The sequence below is a fragment of the Microtus oregoni genome, unplaced genomic scaffold, assembly GCF_018167655.1.
Source record: "Microtus oregoni isolate MIOR12 unplaced genomic scaffold, Mior012 000070F_ref0000104, whole genome shotgun sequence".
Classification (NCBI taxonomy): Eukaryota; Metazoa; Chordata; class Mammalia; order Rodentia; family Cricetidae; genus Microtus; species Microtus oregoni.
Window position 1 is genome coordinate 8,402,013 of NW_024543977.1, and position 22,447 is coordinate 8,424,459.

The 22,447-nt window shown below is 38.2% G+C and overlaps 1 protein-coding gene across 6 annotated transcripts in view; it reads left to right on the top strand.

Moving 5' to 3' along the window:
• The window catches only part of Wac (WW domain containing adaptor with coiled-coil), a 69,541-nt gene that overhangs the window by 18,992 nt on the left and 28,102 nt on the right, over window positions 1-22,447 (top strand). The window lies entirely within an intron of this gene.

Genomic DNA, 22,447 nt, shown 5'->3' on the forward strand with positions numbered 1-22,447 from the left:
TATGGTATTGTAAAGATTGTTATAAACTCTACTCATGAGTACTTGATTACATTAGGAGCTTTCATGTCAGTGATTCTGAACTGTTTACATTAGCACTCTGTTTCTAGCCTAGATGTAGATTGTATTAATTCATATTTATATTCCTGAAAAGACTGCTAAGTTAATATTTTTATAACTTGGGTGACAAACTTCCTAGATTTGTAATGTTTCTGTTTATTCAAAAGATTAGACATATAGTAATAGCTGTCAGTGATTTATTTTTGTTTGTTTGTTTGTTTTTTTGCTTTTGTTTTTCTTTTTGAGGCAAGGTTTCACTGTGGTTTTGGAACCTGTCCTGGAACTAACTCTTGTAGACCAGGCTGGCCTCGAACTCACAGAGATCCTCCTGCCTCTGCCTCCTGAGTGCTGGAATTAAAGATGTGTACCACCACCACCAGGCTGGTTTTTTAAATATTTAATTGACCAAGGTTGTTTTTCAAGTATCCACAGTGATGATTTAATAAATGATATATTGTATAATTGGCAAATTAATACATTTACCACTGTGCTTTTGCATTAGACCCTTAGAATTTGTTACTGTGTTCAAAATAAAAATTTGCATCCTTTACCAACATTTTCCAATGGGGCCCAAGTCCTATTATTATTGTTCTATGAGTTCAACTAAAGCTTCCACATAGAGGTGATATTTTATACAGTGTTTTTCTGTCTTATTGTTCTGCAAGTTCATCTTTGTTGGTACAAATGGCAAGATGATCTTTTGTGTGTGTGTACACCATACTTTTTAATAATATCAAGATATTTGTATGTTGTATAAATATTTACAAACATAAAATATAGCTTCATTTTAATATCAATTGTATACATTTCATGAAACCATTTCCCTTATCAAAGATATAATTTGTAAACCTTAAATAATTGTGTATCTGTCCTTACAAGCAGATGACTTCAATTAAATTTATGAAGGCTATTACTCTGATTCATAAAAGTTTTAAGACATCAGATGAATACAGAGAAAACAATATGCTTCTGATGTGGTCTGCTTCTGGAATCAATATTTTCTTTTCTGCCCAAGCAATATGAAAATCTGAGTTTCTTCAACACCATGCTTAAAAATTACAGGCTTGCTTGTTTGGGTTTCTGTCCTGCCCGGTTCCTGCATCTGTTAAACCCCAAAGAAATCACACAGAGTCTGCATTACTTATAAACTGATTGGCTCATTAGCTCAGGCTTCTTGTTAAGTCTTATAACTTATATTAGCCCATTATTCTTATCTATGTTAGCCACATGGCTCAGTACCTTTCTCAGCCAGGCAGATTACATCTTGCTTCTTCCCTGGTCTGGGCAGGACTGGGAGAAATGGGCTTCCTCCTTCCCAGAATTCTCCTGTTCTCATCACCCCTCTACTTCCTGTCTGGTTGACCTGCTTATACTTCCTCTGTGGCCAATCAGCGTTTATTTAAAACATGATTGACAGAATACAGACAATTCTCCCATACCAGAGTACTTGTTCATTCCCCCCCCCAATGCTTCCCTTATCCCCTACTTCCTGTCAAATTCACGACCTTTTTGTTGTTTTACACACATACATACAAACACACAAGAGTATATATGTTCAGTCCATTTAGTATTGTTTGTATATAGTGTGTCTAGGACTGCTCATTTGGGATTGGATAGCTTCTAACATGGGGCTTGTCCCTGGAGAAGACTCTCATCAGCCATTAATTGCTTGTAGCTCTTCAAATAGGGGTGAATCCTTTTGAGATTTCTCCCATCCATAGTGGTATGTTATCTGGTGTTGTGCTGGTCTTGTTTAGGTGTCTTATGTTGAGGTTTTATGAATGAAACTTCCTGTCAAGTCTAGAAAACACATTCTTTGTAGTGGTTCCCTGGAACTCTGGCTGTGGAAGTCTTTTCTCCTACCTCCTCTGTATTGTTCTGTGTCGTATATAGAGACTGTGTTATAGATGTACTGATATGTGTTGGGGACCTCACAAACAGTTCTCTGCATTTTGATCACTTATTGACTCTGTAATAGTCTCTGTTGCCAGAAGAAGCTGCTTTGCTAAGTGATGAGGGCTACACATACCTGTAGGCATATGGATGAATATTTAGATTTAATTATAAGTATTTAATTTAAATATGCTGGTTTAATAAAATGGTTCTGTAGATTTCTTGTAGTCTGTAAAGTCACCACAGGGTAGTGGCCTGGATTTATACTACAGTTTATAAATCCTTAAATCCAGATAGACAGCTATGGGTTACCCCAACATATACTTGCTACTATTTCACCTTGGGGGATATCTTGCCTTTATGATCATTGTTGTGGTTCATTGGCATCCTGATTGGTAGGAGTGTTGCTTACTTTTCTTCCTGGGCAGTTTGGATAGCACCTCTGGATTGTGTCATTAGACAGGAGGCTTCCAGGTCAGTTACAGCTTGGTTCCTTTAAGTGTGTGGTGTCGTCAGTAAAGGACTTAGTTCCAGGTTCTGAGAGGTAACCAAGGACAAGGGTAAATTGTTTTGCTAGTCTCCTCAAACCTTCTGACCAACAATTTGAAGGGAGGCTTTTCATGCCTGGCACTGTGTCTTATTATTTATGGCTTTTTGAGCATATCATTTATCACCTCACGTGGGGTAGCTTCTTTTCAAAGTTTGCATACACTAACAAATATATTTTTAAGTAAGATGTCCTTAAGTCTTTTTTAAACTTAGTTATTTCACCCTCATTCTTCTCCCTTTAAATTTCCTTGCTATCCATGTGTGCAGTTAAAGGTGTCACATCCAGTTTTCCTGTTTTCCCCTTCATAGAACCTGTGTCCTGTCATCCCAGTCTCTAACATTCCTTCTAGCCCACCCTTACCCCTGTGTCTTCACTTTCCTGGTTTCTACAGTTAGCCCAGGTTATTACATACTCACTCCTATAAAGATTGTAGGCTGCAAACATTCAGTGTTCTTCTGGTCTGGATTACTTGATTCATATACTTCAGGTATTTGGACCTTAAGAGGAATTTAGATTTAAAGCATTTTCTATCATTCTGTAGGGTAGCATTTGCTGCTACTGCTTCTGCATAGAGGGTTTTTGTGCTGTGAGCCACTTATTTTTTATTTTTTGTTTGTGTCTGATATCATACTCAAAATTATTACCAACACCAGTGTCAGTGAGAGTCATTCATATATTTTTAGAAATTTTGAACAGTTTTACAAAGAGTTTTCATACAAATATTTAAGCTTTTTTTGTATGTGTTATAAATGGCTGTTTCCTTCTGTTTGAGGGAGATAATTATTTAGATTTTCTGCTGTTTACTGTTCGTTCCTTATAATCTATTCTTGGTAGCACTGTCCGTGAATCTATGTGCGTTTGTTTTTGTATATGTCTTAGTAGCAGAGCATATTAGTTGGATTACTATGCCTTTTTAATATAGTTTTAAAATTGAGAGTATGATAATTTGAAATTTCCTTTTCTTTCTCAAAATGGTTGTATTTTATGGATGTATCCACATTTTCAAAGGTTTTTGGGATTTTTTTTGTGTGTGTTTGTGTATGTTGAGTGTTAGTCAAGTTGAAATGGCCTTTGTCTAATAAACACAGGTAGTTTTTGCTTGAATAATATATGAAAATGCTTATGTAATCAGTTACAATGATCAATTATAAATAGCTTTAAAACAGATATATAGCAGATAGATAATTTCGACTACTCTTTTTAGGGTTTTTATGTTAGCACATGTCTGTGTCATTACCCCTCCCAGTCCTTTAGACTGATTCCCAGAACTAATGAATGGTTACAGTCTGTAGTCAGACTTTCAGCTCCTGAATAATGACACGGAGGGTTATTAACTATGAAACTATGGCCTTAGTTTAGGGTTGTTCCCAACTAGCTCTTATAAATTAACCAGTTTATATTAATCTATATCCACATGGCTGTTTACCTCTCCTCCATACTGTGCATCCAACTGCCCCCACATCTACTTGGAGAATCCCTTGCTTCTCAGATTCTTCCCAGAGTTCTTATCTCTGCCTGGAAGTTCTGCCTATTCTCTCTTGGCTAGCTATTGGCCATTCAGCTCTTTATTAAACCAACCAGAAGGCACTTTAAGCAGGTGAGATAAAACAGCGATACATCTTCACACAGTATGATCAAATGTCCTTCAACAAGAGTCATCATCAATCAAGCCCAAGTCCTTGTGTTATAGTGGCAGATTCTTCAGTGGCCCTCCAGTATGATTTACCCACTCCTTCTCTCCCCTTTCCACCTCTAGGTCTCTGCTCCCAGATCACCTGTCACATTTTTCTAGTGCCAAGCAAGTTATCACAGCTCATTCTGGGGCCTGATATTCTCAGGAATGTACTCCAGTGTCATCCTGAGGCTGCAGAATTCCTTCTAAGAGCACTGTGTCCTATTTTATTTTCTAGATTCCCTTCTGATAACCACCCTGTTCTGACTCTATTACATGGAACTTATGCCATCTTTTCTGTCAGGAGCTACATTTATATAATTAACTGATGAACCTTTAGGCCATAACTTAATGTGTTCCCAATGCCAATACTATGACAATATAGTAGCAGTAGTATAAAACTAGTGGCATACAGTGTTGCCATTATTTGTATGAAAGATAAATTTTCATTTTAAGCAACCCAAATAAAAAAACTAAAGGAATAACTTTAAAATGATCTGGGATTCAATAAAATGTTATTTTGGCATATTTTCACCTTCTTGTTTACTCCCTTAACTCATCCTGAAGAGTGGGAGATGTAGTTGAGAGAAGTGGGTTACTCTAAGAGACTTTGAGTCCAAAATGAGAAACTGATGTGGTGCATGGTTTGATAGAACTTGAATGATTAACCTGGTGTGGGAGGTCCTTCTTTCTATGTGTTGCTTGTACTGATTAATGAATAAAGAAATTGCCTTGGCCAGATAGGAGCAGAACTTAGGTAGGCGGGAAAAACAGAACTGAGTTCTGGGGGAAGAAAGCAGAGTCGGAGAGACACCATGGATACTGGTTAGAATCTTTATTGGTAAGCCAGTGCCACGTGGCGATACGCAGATTAATAGAAATGGGTTAAATCAAGATGTGAGAGTTAGCCAATAAGAGGCTAAAGATAATGGGCCAAGCAGTGATTTAATTGGAATAATTTCTGTTTGGTTATTTCAGGGCTAAGCTAGCTGGGCAGCCAGGAAGAACAAGCGGGCCCTCTCCCTACAGGAATTAACCTATTTTTGAAAAAGTCACCTGAAACAAGTGTGAAGAATAGCTCTTAGAATTTGAACCTTAGCATGTATGCTGCATTCAGAGTGTTGGAAGAAACAGAAATCAAGGTGGTGTTTGTCTTATAATAGAGTGTTTGGTTTAATAATCAAACAAGCATCTAAAAATTATTTGCTTTCTTATATACCAAGGCATCACCTGCCCAGGGATGGTAATGTACTGTAATTGAAGTCAGATAACTCTAGCTTATGTCATGTTAACAAAAAGTGATGACAAGGACTCTGAGTTTAGAGCCAATTGGGCTATGGAGTGAGACCCTATCCCAAAATAAAATCAGGAAAAGTAACCCACTCATAATTAGTTTATCTTTTAGCATTATTCTTTTCAAATAGTTTGTCTTTCCTAGGACTTTGGAAGTTTTGGTTATAAAAAGCTAGTATTTTTTGAAGTTTGGCTTAATAACCAAGCTTGATGATTTTGTTCAGAGGTATAAAACAAGAAGGTTTGGAAGTGGTAGGGCCTGCTACAGACATCATATACACTGCTCTTTAGTATTAAAGCAAATTTCAGGATGGTGTCTGAAGTATGACACCCAAAGTTGTCCTCTGGCTCTCTCATGAACATTGCACACATTGTACACACGTGTGTACCTTCATATGAATACACATGCACAATACAAAGAAAAATTAAAAGTTTAAGAGTAGTGAAAAATGCCTTGGTGTTCATTAATATGACTGATTTTTTTTTTTTTTAATCTAGAGAGCAAATTGAATTTGGGGACCTAAATGACCTTAGTCAAGTCTTGGAGAGAGAATAAAATTCAGATGAGCTATTAAGAGAGTTAGTTAGTAGGCCGGCCGTGGTGGTGCACACCTTTAATCCCAGCAGAGGTGGGTGGATCTCTGAGTTCGAGGCCATCTTGGTCTATAGAGCCAGGGTCAGGATAGGCTCCAAAGCTACACAGAGAAGCCCTGTCTTGAACAAACGAAAAAGAAAAAAAAAGAGTAGGAATGCATGAGTGTAAATTGGTGGAGCAGAAGTAGTGTCTGTAGAGTCCTATCATTAGGGGAATGAAAGAACAAAAGCACACTACTTGTCTTGTTAATGTAGACGTATGTCCTTAATGTTCTGCTGCTTTTAGCTAGTTCATTTGTTTCTTTTCCAGAGGACAGATAGTGTGGGTTCTGTGGCATGAACTAGGTTTTAGCTTTGGTTGCAGTTGCCTTTACTGGCTGAGGCAACTCCTTAGCCTTCTTTCTTTTTATCATATTTATTTATTGGGTATGAGTATTAAGGTGGAAATGTCAGGAATAATTTACATGTGAGTCTAAGGATCTTACTCAGATGGTTTGACTTAGTTGTCCTCAAGCATTAAGCATATGTAGGTTTGCCTGCCATCCCAAGTTCAGCATAACTTTCATTCAGTTCCACAGTATAAAATTATGTAGATTGCTTTTTTTGTTGTTTCTTTGATTGATTTTACGAGGCAGGGTTTCTCTGTGTATCAGCCCTGGCTGTCCTGGAACTAGCTCTTGTAAACCAGGCTTGTTTCGAACTCACAAAGATTCGCCTGCCTCCTGAGTGCTGGGATTAAAGGTGTGTGCCACTACTGCCCAGCCCTGTATATTGCTAATATTTTATCTATTAGCAGTTTTAACAATTAGCAATTGTGATATTCATGTACAAATGTCTTGGTGATCATATGTAGATACAAACAACATATTCTCAATGTTATCAGAGTCAAGTTGTTTTATAATTACTAATGACCTAATTTTCCTGTTTTTGTTCTCTAATCACATTGTCATTATGCAGGTACTTAACTGCTTTTCAAGGAAAGGAGTTAGAATACCAGTGCAGCAATATTTGTTTCTAGTGTGGAATAACATTAGGTGGACCACATTTGCTTTTTCATTTTGCTCATAAAATCTCAGCATCTCTTTCTGGATAATATGCATTTTAATGTTTGATTATTATATACTATAGAAAAATTATTGTACATAAACAGACTAATGGCAATTTCTAATTTTTAATTTCTAAGGCTCTTGAGCTACCATTTTCAGAGGTTCATATTGTTGCTGTTCTATATTTTGTGATAAAATGAAAGTAAAACATAGAAAGTAGTGTCTGATATTTATAGCCAAGTGTATACCTAGACCATCACTGTTATTCCAGAAATAAGAATACAATACAGCTCTGGATTTTAGTCTGCCTGTTAGGATATTCTGTGGACTTGAAATACACCCGTTAGTATGTTTTATAGTTACAGGAGACCTGGCTGTCAGAATGAGCTAAGCAGTTCAATACAGATTCAAAAGGCCCCAGATTATCAAGAGCCTCACCTAATTGTGTTTTGGATATTAGACAGAATCATATTGAGTGAGATATGTCTTTTACTGTTGGTTTCTTATAGGAGCTTCAACACATAATAAGTTACCAAAGATTAAATGATTGTTACATAAGAATAGTGTTCGTGTTAGGCATGTGCTTGCTCTTACACGTGGAGGTGTGCAGAGTGAGTCAGATGTGACTAATAATATATAACAATGAAAATTTATAATGAGTATATTATAGAGTAAATTAATACATGGCTCTGTAGTGTCTGTCATTTGCCATAAACGAAAGCAGTAATCAATCAAAACAAGCAGTTGTTGATCCCATTGACTAAGCTGATATGTTTAGTTGGGTTTGACATTCTCTACTACTCCCCTCAGAGCTGGCAGTTCTGCAGATTATGTCTTTGAATTTTCTTTTTCTTTTGTCCAAATTATAATTGCTTTAATTTTGAAATCTTGTCTGGCCTTGAGCATTCAGAAGTCTGTTTGCCCCTTTCCCTGATCCTACCTCCTGACCATTGGGATTAAGCATATTTGCCCATTTGTCTGTATAAATGCTTTGTGATTTCTTGATCATATGCTTCTTAGGAGTGACATTGCTTTGAGTGGTGTTCATTCATTCCTTCCCTCTGTCTCTTGCCCCTCCATCAATTAACTAATTCCTTGACATTTTCATACATGTATTCAATGCTTCTTGACTATTATCCACCCTCAACCCCCACTCCCACATTACCCATGAATCTGTCTTCCACATGTCCTCTTCCCACTTCAGGCACACACAGGTCCACACACTGCAGCGTGTAACTCCCGAAGTCCAGTTAGTACTGCCTGCTGTAGTAGTGATTGATCTTGATGGCTTGATCTTTTGTAGGTATCCATGACTGTAGTGAGTTCAGTAGTGCAGTCACCGTGTTCTATCCCAAAGACAGCATTCACAGTGCTCCACCCTATCACCTTGTTCTTCCATTCTTGCTTTCCCATGTTCAGCAGTGCTTCATGGCCTGGGGTAGTTGGTACAGATGTCCCTTTTGGAACAGAGCACTTAACAATCACTTGTTCTGGGTACTTAGATCAGGATTGTGGTTTTGCATTGTCCAGTGCTCACTACACAGAGATGTTTCTTTGAATAAGGTTGAGAACATCACTAACTCTGTAAGTAGAAACATGAATACTTGAAGGGTGTTTTGCAGCATCCATTTTGCTGAACAGCTTTAGTGTTTAGATGTGTCTTCTTGGAACTCTGATCTTCCAAACTGTGGGCTTTTGACCTAGTTTATAATACCCAGTGTGAGTTCCTCCTGGGGAAGCAGGCCCCAGTCAAATCTAGAAGTGGTTGCTTTCCCACACTTTTTCAGTGTCTGAGAAGCAATGACAATTCTTTATTTATTTATTTATTTTTTCCATTTTTTTATTGAGAAAAGGAGAAAAAAAAACAAGTTTCCACCTCCTCCCAGCCTCCCATTTCCCTCCCCCTCCTCCCACCCTTCTCCCCCTCCTCCCACCCTTCTCCCCGTCCCCCCACTCCTCTCCCCCTCCCTCTCCAGTCCAAAGAGCAGTCATGGTTCCCTGCCCTGTGGTAAGTCCTAGGTCCTCCCCTCTCGGTCCATTTCTAGGAAGGTGAACATCCAAACTGGCTAGGCTCCCACAAAGCCAGCACATTACATAGGTTCAAAACCCCGTGCCATTGTCCTTGGCTTCTCATCAGCCCTCATTGTTCGCCATGCTCAGAGAGTCCAGTTTTATCCCATGCTTTTTCGGTCACAGTCCAGCTGGCCTTGGTGAGTTCCCAATAGATCAGCTCCACTGTCTCAGTGGGTGGGTGCACCCCTCGTGGTCCCGACTTCTTTGCTCATGTTCTCCCTCCTTCTGCTCCTCATTCGGACCTTGGGAGCTCAGTCCAGTGCTCCAGTGTGGGTCTCTGTCTCTATCTCCATCCATCACCAGATGAAGGTTCTATAATGATATGCAAGATATTCGTCAGTATTGCTATAGGATAGGGTCATTTCAGGTTCCCTATCCTCAGTTGCCCAAGGAACTAACTGGGAACCTTGGCTTGGGCATCTGGGAGCCACTCTAGGTTCAAGTCTCTTGCCAACTCTAAAAGTGGCTCCCTTAACTAAGAATTGTGCTTCCGTGCTCCCCTATCCAACCTTCCTTTATCCCAATCCTCCTTTTTCCCCAAGTTCCCCCCATTCTCCCCTTCTCCCTTTTCTCTACCCATCTCCCCTTACCCCCATCCCACCCCACCCCCAAGATCTCAATTTTCTCCCCGGCCATTTTGTCTACTTCCCATAGCCAAGAGGACAACTATATGTTTTTCCTTTGGTTCACCTTCTTACTTAGCTTCTTTGGGATCACCAATTGTAGACTCCGTGACCCTTGTTTATGGCTAGAAACCAATTATGAGTGAGTACATCCCATATTCATCTTTTTGGGTCTGGGTTACCTCACTCAGGATAGTGTTTTCTATTTCCATCCATTTGCATGCAAAATTCGAGAAGCCATTGTTTTTTACCGCAGTGTAGTACTCTAATGTGTATATATTCCACACTTTCTTCATCCATTCTTCCATTGAAGGGCATCTAGGTTGTTTCCAGGTTCTGGCTATTACAAATAATACTGCTATGAACATAGTTGAACAAATGCTCTTGTCATATGATCGGGCATCTCTTGGGTATATTCCCAGGAGTGGTATTGCTGGGTCCAGGGGTAGGTTGATCCCGAATTTCCTGAGAAACCGAAACACCGATTTCCAAAGTGGTTGCACAAGATTGCATTCCCACCAGCAATGGATGAGGGTACCCCTTCCTCCACAGCCTCTCCAACAAAGGCTATCATTGGAGTTTTTTATTTTAGCCATTCTGACAGGTGTAAGATGATATCTCGAAGTTGTTTTGATTTGCATTTCCCTGATCGCTAAGGAGGTTGAGCATGACCTTAAGTGTCTTTTGGCCATTTGAACTTCCTCTGCTGCGAATTCTCTGTTCAGTTCAGTGCCCCATTTTTTAATTGGGTTAATTAGCATTTTAAAGTCTAGTTTCCTGAGTTCTCTATATATTTTGGAGATCAGACCTTTGTCTGTTGCGGGGTTGGTGAAGATCTTCTCCCAGTCAGTAGGTTGCCTTTTTGTCTTGGTGACAGTGTCTTTGCTTTACAGAAGCTTCTCAGTTTTAGTAGGTCCCATTTATTCAACGTTGCCCTTAATGTCTGTGCTGTTGGGGTTACACATAGGAAGCGATCTCCTGTGCCCATCTGCTGTAGGGTACTTCCCACTTTCTCTTCTATCAGGTTCAATGTGTTCAGACTGATAGTAACGTCTTTAATCCATTTGGACTTGAGTTTTGTGCATGGTGATAGATATGGGTCTATTTTCATTCTTCTACAGGTTGACATCCAGTTGTGCCAGCACCATTTGTTGAAGATGCTTTCTTTCTTCCATTGTATACTTTTGGCTCCTTTATCAAAAATGAGGTGTTCATAGGTTTGTGGGTTAAAATTCGGGTCTTCTATACGATTCCATTGGTCGACTTCTCTGTTTTTATGCCAGTACCACACTGTTTTCATCACTGTAGCTCTGTAATAGAGTTTGAAGTCAGGGATGGTAATGCCTCCAGACAATCCTTTATTGTATAGGATTGTTTTGGCTATCCTGGGTTTTTTGTTTTTCCATATAAAGTTGATTATTGTCCTCTCCAGATCTGTGAAGAATTTTGATGGGACCTTGATGGGGATTGCATTGAATCTATAAATTGCCTTTGGTAGAATTGCCATTTTTACTATGTTGATCCTCCCAATCCAAGAGTAAGGGAGGTCCTTCCATTTTCTGGTATACTCCTCAGTTTCTTTCTTCAATGCCTTAAAGTTATTGTCAAATAGATCTTTCACTTCCTTGGTTAGAGTTACCCCAAGATATTTTATGCTGTTTGTGGCTATCGTGAAAGGTGAAGCTTCTCTGATTTCCCTCTCTGCTTCCATATCCTTTGTGTATAAGAGGGCAACTGATTTTTTGGAGTTGATCTTGTATCCTGCCACATTACTAAAGGTGTTTATCAGCTGTAAAAGTTCTTTGGTGGAGTTTTGGGGGTCGCTTATGTACACTATCATATCATCTGCAAATAACAAAAGTTTCACTTCTTCTTTTCCAAGTCGAATCCCCTTGATCCCCTTATGTTGTCTTATTGCTATTGCTAGAACTTCAAGCACTATATTGAAGAGGGATGGCGAGAGTGGACAGCCTTGTCATGATCCTGAGTTTAGTGGAATGGCTTTAAGTTTCTCTTCATTTAATTTGATGTTAGCTGTCGGCTTGCTGTATATAGCTTTTATTATATTTAGGTATGACCCTTGTATCCCTAATCTTTCCAATACTTTTATCATAAAGGGATGTTGAATTTTGTCAAATGCTTTTTCAGCATCTAATGAAATGATCATATGGTTTTTTTCTTTCAGTTTATTTATATGCTGGATAACATTGATAGATTTTCGTATGTTGAACCAGCCCTGCATCCCTGGGATGAAGCCTACTTGATCATAATGGATAATTTTTCTAATGTGTTCTTGGATACGGTTTGCCAGTATTTTCTTGAGGATTTTTGCGTCGATGTTCATGAGTGAGATTGGCCTGTAATTCTCTTTCTTGGTTGAGTCTTTGTGTGGTTTTGGTATCAGAGTGACTGTAGCTTCATGAAAGGAATTTGGCAATGCCTCTTCTGTTTCTATATTGTGAAAAACATTAAGGAGTATAGGTATTAGTTCTTCTTGGAAGTTCTGGTAGAATTCCGCATTAAAACCATCTGGTCCTGGGCTTTTTTTTGGTAGGGAGGTTTTTGATAACCTCTTCTAATTCTTCGCGACTAACAGGTCTATTTAGATTGTTCACCTGGTCCTGGTTTAACTTTCGTATATGGTATTTATCTAAAAAAGTGTCCATTTCCTTTACATTTTCCAGTTTTGTGGCATATAGGCTTTTGTAGTAAGATCTAATGATTCTCTGAATTTCCTCTGTGTCTGTGGTTATGTCCCCCTTTTCATTTCTGATCTTATTAATTTGCAAATTCTCTCTCTGCCTTTTGATTAGTTTGGATAGGGGTTTGTCAATCTTGTTGATTTTCTCCAGGAACCAGCTTTTTGTTTCATTGATTCTTTGGATTGTTTTCTGTGTTACTATTTTGTTGATTTCAGCCCTCAGTTTGATTATTTCCAGTCTTCTACTCCTCCTAGGTGAGTCTGCTTCTTGTTTTTCTAGAGCTTTCAGGTGGGCTGTTAATTCTCCAATGTGAGCTTTCTCTGTTTTCTTTAAGTGGGCACTTAGTGCTATGAACTTTCCTCTTAGGACTGCTTTCATAGTGTCCCATAAGTTTAAGTATGTTGTTTCTTTATTTTCATTGAATTCCAGGAAGACTTTAATTTCTTTCTTAATTTCTTCCTTAATCCAGGTATGGTTCAGTAGTTGACTGTTCAGTTTCCATCAGTTTGTAGGCTTTCTGGGGGTAGCCTCTTTGTTGAATTCTAACTTCAATCCATGGTGATCTGATAAGACACAGGTGGTTACTAATATTTTTTTGTAACTGTGGATGTTTGCTTTGTTACCGACTATGTGGTCGATTTTTGAGAAGGTTCCATGAGCTGTGGAGAAGAAGGTATATTCTTTCCTATTTGGATGGAAAGTTCTATAGTTGTCTGTTAAGTCCATTTGCTTCATTACCTCCATTAATTCTCTTATTTCTCTGTTAGGTTTCTGTCTGATTTACCTGTCCATTGGTGAGAGAGGAGTGTTGAAGTCTCCTACTATTAGTGTGTGCGGTTTGATGGCTGCCTTGAGTTTTAGCAATGTTTCTTTTATGTACGTGGGTGCTTTTATATTAGGGACATAGATGTTCAGGATTGAGACTTCATCCTGATGAACTGTTCCTGTTATGAGTATAAAATGCCCCTCTCCATCTCTTCTGATTGATTTAAGTTTGAAGTCTACTTTGTTAGAGATTAGTATGGCCACACCTGCTTGTTTCTTAGGTCCATTTTCTTGATAAGCTTTTTCCCAGCCCTTTACTCTGAGTAGGTGCCTGTCTTTGTGGTTGAGGTGTGTTTCTTGTAAACAGCAGAATGTTGGAGCCTGTTTTCGTATCCAATCTCTTTGCCTGTGCCTTTTAATAGGTGAGTTAAGTCCATTGACATTAAGTGATATTAATGACCAGTGGTTGTTAACTCCGGTCATTTTTTTAGTAGTAGAGTTTGTGTGTTTCCCTTCTTTGATTTGTGTTTGTGAAGGGTCTCTAGATGTCTGAGTTATTGTGGTCATTGTTGGACTCCTTGGTTAGTGATTTTCCTTCTAGTACTTTCTGTAAGGCTGGATTTGTGGCTGCGTATTGTTTAAATTTGTTTTTATCGTGGAAAATTTTATTTTCTCCATTTATAGTGAACGAAAGCTTGGCTGGGTATAGTAATCTGGGCTTGCATCCATGGTCTCTTAGTTTATGCAGCACATCTATCCAGGACCTTCTGGCTTTCATGGTTTCCATGGAGAAGTCAGGTGTAAGTCTGATAGGTTTACCTTTGTAAGTAATTTGGCCTTTTTCCTTTGCAGCTCTTAATATTCTTTCCTTATTCTGTATGCTTTCTGTTTTGATAATTATATGGCGAGGGGATGGTTTTTTTTTTTTGATCCAGCCTATTCGGTGTTCTGTATGCTTCTTGCACCTTCATAGGTATATCTTTCTTTAGGTTGGGAAAGTTTTCTTCTATAATTTTATTAAATATATTTTCTGGACCATTGAGCTGCACTTCTTCTCCTTCTTCTACTCCTATAATTCTTAGGTTTGGTCTTTTTATTGTGTCCCATATTTCCTGAATGTTTTGTGATGAGAGTTTGTTGGACTTGCTGTTTTCTTTGATCAGTGTGTTTATTTTCTCTATGGTATCTTCAGAATCTGAGATTCTTTCTTCTAACTCTTGTATTCTGTTGGTTATGCTTGTTTCTGTAGACTCTGTTTGTTTACTTAAATTTTCCATGTCCAGCCGGCCCTCTGTTTGTGTTTTCTTCTTTGCCTCAAGTTCAGTTTTCAAGTCTTGAACTGTTTCCATTATCTGGTTGATTGTTTTTCCTTGGTTTTCTAGGGTATCATTCACTGATTTATTCAGTTCTTCAAACTTTCTGTTATATTTCTCATCCATTTCTATAAGGGTGTTTTTTACATTCTGTTTAAGGGCATCAATCACTTTCATAAAGTCTATCTTTTCTACTTCTTCTTGATTAAGGTGTTCATGTCCTCCCGTTGTGAGGTCGCTGGTTTCTGGTGGCTTCATGTTGCTTTTCAGCTTGTTGGGCGAATTCTTGCCTTGGCGTCTGCCCATCTCTTCTTCCAAATGCTCCCTTATGAATCTTCTTTTACCGGATCAGGTCTCCTTGCCTACCCAATGCTGGCTTTCCCCAATGCTGTCTCTCCTGGCGCCAAGAGATCAGGCCTTCTTGCTGGTGAGCAGGTCGCAAACAAAGTGCCTACCCTGCTTGGTGCAGGCAGGCGATAGAAACAAAGGGAGTCCCGCCCGCTTGAGTGCCCCGAGGATTCGGACCCAGTGCTCAGACAGGCTGGGCTGGGTGATGTTATGTTCAGAAAGAGGGCAGTGGGGCCGAAATGGGGAGGGTTCTGGATAGGAGCTGGGTGGGCTAGGAAGAAAGAAGAGGTATGCAGGGAGTGGGGGCCCTGCAGAGAGCCCAAGAAGGATAGGGGGCCAAGGAACCTCTGAGCTCCCCTTCCGAGGCTGGCGCCCCGGGGCCAGAAACTCACCCCAATGCTGTCTCTCCTGGCGCCGAGAGATCAGGCCTCCGTGCTGGTGGGCATGTCGCAAACAAAGCGCCTACCCTGCTTGGTGCAGGCAGGCTATAGAAACAACCGCAATGACAATTCTTATTTCATTCCATCGTTCGTTCATTCGTTCCATGGTTTTTTCAAGGCAGGGTTTCTCTTCAGCTTTGTACCCTGTCCTGGAACTCTCTCTTTGTAGACAGGCTGGCTTCGAACTCATAGTGATCCGCCTACCTCTGCCTCCCAGCTGTTGGGATTAAAGGCATGTGCCACCACCGCCCCAGCAACAATTTTTATTTTTATGCTGTTTTTTGAAACCAGAATAGAAACAGTCTATCACTAACTTTTATTTCTTAGCCATCTTTGATTATTTCTGTTGTACTGTTTCTTTGATTGTGTCATAAAGTTGTGGAGGAAAAACTATTCCTCAAGATGGCTTTGAAAAGTGGTTTCTTGACCAGTTTATTTTGTATACTCCTTTGGTCTTTGCATATTTATTGTCTTTGGTTCTTATTAAATTTTGTTTTTTGTAATTGTTAGTAATCTTGTATACAAATACTACCTTGTATATAAATACAGACAGAAGTATGATAAATTTATTGGAGGGAAGTGCCAGGTGTTGCCTCTGAAGTTTCCGGTATTAATGAGTTGTCTTCTCTGGCAAAGACCTAGGCTTTCTTCTGGTTCAGGAAGCTCTTCCCTTACTAGATAGACATAAGAACTGTCTCCAAAGGCTGCTTTTATTTTTGTTTTTTATCTTCAACTTTAATTTTGGGTATGCATATCTTGGGTCTGTCATTCCGCAGCCATGTGCTTTTTTGGTGTATCTTTAAAGTTTTAAAAAAAAATTTAATGTATATGGATGTTTTGTGTGCCATGTGTGTGCCTGGTACCATAGGAAGCCAGAAAAGGATGTTGGACTCCTTGGGTCTGGATTTGCAGATGGTTGTGAGCTGCCATATGGATGCTAGACATAAACTCCAGGTCCTCTAAAGAGCATCAAATGTTCTTAACTTCTGAGCCAGCTTTCCGGGCTTTATTTCCCTTGATTTTCATGTTGGGCTTTTTTTTTTTTTAAAGAAAAACAAGATGTAAAATTTCTCATTATCACAGCGGATCAAAGTCGTTTTCAGATACTGGTTATGATTGTATGATTGTAGAAGATGTCATATTTATCCTTCTTATCTAAATCCCGATACTCAAGTTCCTTTCTATAAAAATGTTTGCATATGACCTACATTCATCTTCCTGGTGCTTCTGACCATTCTCTGTTTTACTTACTACTACAATTCAAATGCTATGCATTTAAAATAGTTTTGCCATATATTGTTTAATTAAATATATTTCAATAATTGATATGAGAAATGACTAATATAAATACTATATATATGATAAAGCTCAATTCATGATCTTTGTTTCAAGTGTTGAGTAACTTTCTGGTTGCTACCATTAAAATTATATTGATCTAAAGTTGATGATTGACTATCAAGTGCAGTCCCTTTGTATTTTATCTTCTAATTTTATTTGTTCTCCTCATTTAAGGGACATTGTCTGTTTCAGTGTCAGTAAATTGCAGTATAACCCACAGTAAACTTAGTTTTATTTCAAGGCAGGGAGGATAAGAATAGCAGAAGTATAGGTTTAGCATTTGAACAGTAAAGCACAAAGGCCATCAGTCTGCTACTGAACATTCAAGAAGTTTAGCCTGAAAGTAGTACAGATTCATACTCTATTTTATGCTTCTTGGGATAAATATTGAAGAGGGTGGAGCCTTTAGTTTATTTAGAATACAAAGGTAAATGTCACAAAACCCACCCCCATCTTTGCCCTTTAAAAAAGACCTTGGTTTGTTTTTCTTTTTTTTTTCCGAGACAGGGTTTCTCTGTAGCTTTGGAGCCTGTCCTGGAACTAGCGCTGTAGACCAGGCTGGTCTCGAACTCACAGAGATCCGCCTGCCTCTGCCTCCCGAGTGCTGGGATTAAAGGCGTGCGCCACCATCGCCCGGCTAAAAGAGACCTTTAATTAAGGTGCTTATTCCAACTTTTTGGTTTAAACTTGAGTCTTTAAAAACTAGTCTTATCTTACTAAAGCTGTACTGGGGAATATTTCAATAATGCTGAAGTTTTATTAGTAATGTTCCAACAGCATAGAGAGGACACTAAAGCATAGCTTGGTTTCTGTTTGCTGAATTGGATGAAACACTGTTGAGATTATTTCAGCACATATATGTTATCTGTTATCTGTTACTGTTCATATGAAAGATCACCAAGTTTCTGTGTGTAACTAAGTTGAATTGTGATGGTTCTCGATCTTTTTATTTCCCCAAATGCTCATTCTTTATGTTTGCCTTAGTTGTTTGTTACAGTAAGAAAAGATAGTTTTTTTTTCCTTCTCACTCTTAAAATATCATGGGGTTGATACAGAAGTAAATATGAGATTAAAACATTAGGCTTCATAAAAATTGTGCCTGGCACTATTTTTGGGTAGGATTCAAGCTTTAACCATCACTGCTACCGTTACCCTGATCTTGGGAAGTTTGCTCCTCTGCTTGTTATATTGCTTAAGTTTAGAGAGGACAGTATGCAGAAGGTAAACCTCAAATAATGTTCCCTTCAAATGCTTTGCTAAATTATGGCTTTTACTGGTTACCTTTGTAAAGCTTATGTTTTAGTTCAGTGGATGTTGATGCTTAAGGTGTTTAATTTTGACATTCCATTTGAAGATCTGTATTACTTGACCTAAAAGCTAACTGATAAACTTCTGTCAGCTACGAAAGTTTACGGTTTTTAAGGGAAGAAGCTTATCAATTAGTCAATGTTTGCCGATATTTTAGTTTCATTGATTTTTGCGTCCTAACTTTTTGAGAGACCAGGTAGACCCTACCCACAAAATACTATGTAAATAGAGTAAATCATTGTGTCTTTAGCAAACCTCTTCTTTGATCACCCGTAGATTTAAACACAGCTTTTTAAGAAAATTAGCAAATAAATGTCAGAGTAGAATTCTAATTCAGCCTTCATTAGTAGATTATTCTGGTGTCCATTTCAGACAGCAGCAGTGGTTTTTCTTATCATTATAGTATAGTCATAGTTGTATGAAAATCTATGGAAGCAACAACTTAAATAGTGAATAAAGACATTCTAGTGACTCATATTTTTATATATCTGCAAGATGGAAATTTTAGCATATATGTCTTTAATTTGGTATAATAGTTGTTTATGATAATTGTAATAATAGCCTTAGGGCAGTGGTTCTCAGCCTGTGGGGTGCTATCTAACACTTTGGAGATTTAAACACCTTTTCGTAGCAGTGGCCTAAGACCATTGGAAAGCATATCTTTTTTTTTTTTTAATGATTTCAATTGACCTCTACATTTTTCTCTACTCAACCCCCTTTTAACCCTCTCCCAAGGTCCCCATGCTCCCAGTTTACTTCTAGATTATTATTATTATTATTAGCTTAGAAGTCAGATGTACTGGTTATACTAAGAAAGTAAGATCCTCAACAATAGATAGAGACGTATAGGAAGAGTCAGGATACATCGACCAAGTGTCAATATGCTGCTGCTTTAAAGCCAAAGTGATGTTTGGATGTAAAGTGAACTTTTAGTTGTCGAAGGAGACATAATGAGAAATGTAAATCTGATGATCACATGTAGTCTGTGGAAGCCTGTTGCTGGGAAAATATGTTGACCCATAGATTTCGTTAGAGATAGAGAATAAGGTTCAAAATATTCTGAGGTTTGTAGGATGGTAAAGTAAACTCCTAGTAAGATTGTAATTATTAGGGCTTGATTTATGCTATTACGTTTTTCCTCTGTCAGACTGTGGTGAGCTCATGACATCATTGACCCTTTTGATGCTAGTAGGCCTGATGTGTTCAGAAGAGTAACTTTTAGGGAGTTTAGTGGAGTAATTTCTGTTGGTGGCCAGCAGCTCCCTAGGTCATGCATAGGTAGTAGGCTTGAGTGATAAAAGGCTCAGAAAAATACTTCAGATACAATAAATAGGATTATTCCATAGCGTAGGCCTTTTTGAACAATAGGTGCATGGTGGCCTTGGTATGTGCCTTCTTGGATTACATCACGTCATCATTGGTATATTGTGATCAGTAGCCCTCCTATACACAGATGATAAATGGGCTGAGAAAGAAATCAGAGAAACATCACCCTTCACAGTAGCCACAAATAGCATAAAATATCTTGGAGTAACTCTAACCAAACAAGTGGAAGACTTGTATGACAAGAACTTTAAATCTCTGAGGAAAGAAATTGAAGAAGACATCAGAAAGTGGAAAGATTTCCCATGCTCTTAGGTAGGTAGAATTAACATAGTAAAAATGACAGTCTTACCAAAAACAATCTACAGATTCAATGCAATGCCCATCAAAATCCCAGCAAAATTTTTAGCAGACCCCAAAAAACGGTACTCAACTTCATATGGAAAAGCAACAACAGCAACAAAAAAATCCCAGAATAACGAAAATAATCCTGTACAATTTCTGGAGGCATCACAATCCCTGACTTAACTCTACTACAGAGCTACAGTACTGAAAACAGTCTGATATTGGCATTAAAAACAGACGGGAGGACCAATGGAACTGAATCTAAGACCTGGATATTAATCCACACACTTGCAAAGACCTGGTTTTTGACAAAGGCGCAAAAAATCAAATGGAAAAAAGGAAAACACATCTTAATGTTTACATTAAGTCTCAAAACAGTAAATTTTTAGTTATGAACTAGTAACAAAAATAATTTTATGGTTGGGGGTCACCATAATATGTGGAACTGTGTTAAAAGGTTTCCACATTCGGAAGGTTGAGAACCACTATCTTGAGGCCCTTAATACCATCCGATTGTCATTGATTTGTTTTGAAGCTTCAGGGTCTAATTTGTAGTCCTTAATCATGATGTTGATTTTCTAGAGTAGAGAAAGATGCACATGGTGCAACATGGATGAATCCAGTACCATGCTACCTAGTGTCTTCTACCTAGTAGCCTATGAACAATAGCTAGTAGCCTATGAACAATACCTATCATTCCTCCAGCATCAGATTTTGATGGTAACTCTGGAATGCTATCTCTTGGAAGCTCAAATTAAATTTAAAATTAGCTTGATGTAGTTTTACCCCTACCAACTGCCTAGGAGATAGAAAATTTAGACTCTCAGTGGGAAACTGATGTTCAACACAAGCTGCATTTTGTGCACATAGCTTAGATAATGGTGAGCTTAGTGGTGAGTAGTAGCTCTTATTAGGAAATTTTTCTGGAATTTAAGGTTCCCTCATTAATATGAGCTGTTGAGATAAACTGGTGTGAAACTTGGAGATCTACCTGCTTTGGCCTAATTTTGATTGGTTTCAGATTTTATTGTGTTGTTGGATTTACTATATCTAGAAAAATGATTTGTTAACGTATAAGATTATAACTAATTTAAGTAGATGCAAGTCTTGAGGTTTTGCCACTGTTAGACATTTGTGTGAATTTCTTTTATTGAATTGCCCACATTGGCGCTAGATTACTTTGTTAACCATACTAATGGTTAATCCTCTTTGTCTTTTGTGACATCAATAGTTTTTTTTTTTTGAACATTTGAGTCTATTTGTAGCTTCACTTATAAAAGGACCCATAACCAAAATTTAATCTTCGCTGTAGCTGTCACTGATTACTATTTGTTTGTTGCCGATGTTTGTGTATTACCACGCCAAATTCATCTGCTTTTGACCTCTAATGGGGAATTGGCAGTCTACATTCAAATACTTGCTCCTCTCTGTTCTGGTTTTTAATAGATCAGCTGACAATTTCTGTTTGGATCTCTTGAGTCTCAGTAGTCATTCCCATCTCTCTCAGTTCATCTTTCTTTCTTGGTAATTCATGGACCACAGGACCATTACCTTAACCCATATGAAACACACCACTCTTAGTCTTTATTCGTTAATAGTTACCATTCATACTGTCTCCAGTACTTTCCTTTAAAATGCCAGTTATGGCCTGGAAGTGGTGAATCAACACGGGGGAGGCAGAAGCAGGATGATGTCTGAGTTTGAGGCCAACCTGGCCTACAGAGTTCCAAGATAGTCTCCACAAAGAAACCTTCTTTTGAAAAACCAAACAAACAATAAATGAAATGTCAGTTTTATTGTCTCTTGCCTGAAAAACTGAAATGACATGGAAACATTAACAGACATTTGTTGACTCTTTACACCATTTATTGATGAGTTTTTAGTTTTTGTTCATATTTAGATTTATGTTCCTAGGCTTTTATTTTATTTTCCTGGTGTCTTTTGTGTTGATGTGACAGACAGTACTCCATGTTGAGCTATGTTTCATGCCCTCTACATTGACTTTCCCTAAAACAGTAGTGGAGAAACTGTTACCCCTGGTGTCTTTGGGATGTGAATTAGTAAGACTCGGGTCATTGTTAAGAATGTTTAGGTAGAGTTGGCCCTGTCAGGAGCAAGCTTTTTATGTCATATTTACCAGTTTGAGTAGGTTCCTCTCTTAGATTTTAAACTCTTAAAAAAAAAAACTTGATGTTATTTTACTTAGGAATTTTTCAAAACTATTAAAAGAGCAAGTTTAGGGATTATTTTTTAAAATCAGCTTTCTAAAATACTGAAAACAGCAAGTTTTCTGTAATCTCTTGTCCTTAATCATTTGGGTTTTCACACTCCATTCAAAAGTTGTCATTGTGGTTCCCTTCTTCGTTGCTTTTTGTTTGGTTTGGTTTTAGAAAGTCCACAATAGTCCTGGCTGTCCTGGAACTCACTATGTAGAAAAGGATGGCCTCAAACTCACAGAGATCCTACTCTGCCTGTAGAGTTTTAGGATTAAAGATGTGTACCATCATGTTCAACTATGCAGTCTTATTTTTAAGCAGGATCAGACTTTTTTTTTTTTGTAGTATAAAAAGCATGACTTGAGCTCGGTGTTATAGCATACACCTATGATTTCAACATTGATGCTAGGATATGAATTATATGAATTCAATGCTCGTTTGAACTAAAGGGTAACATGGGTTTTCTTTTTTTTTTTTTTTGATGTCCCTAGGATATGATAGTCAAATAATATTTACAGTGGCATGGCTTAAAAAAATCTATGACAATT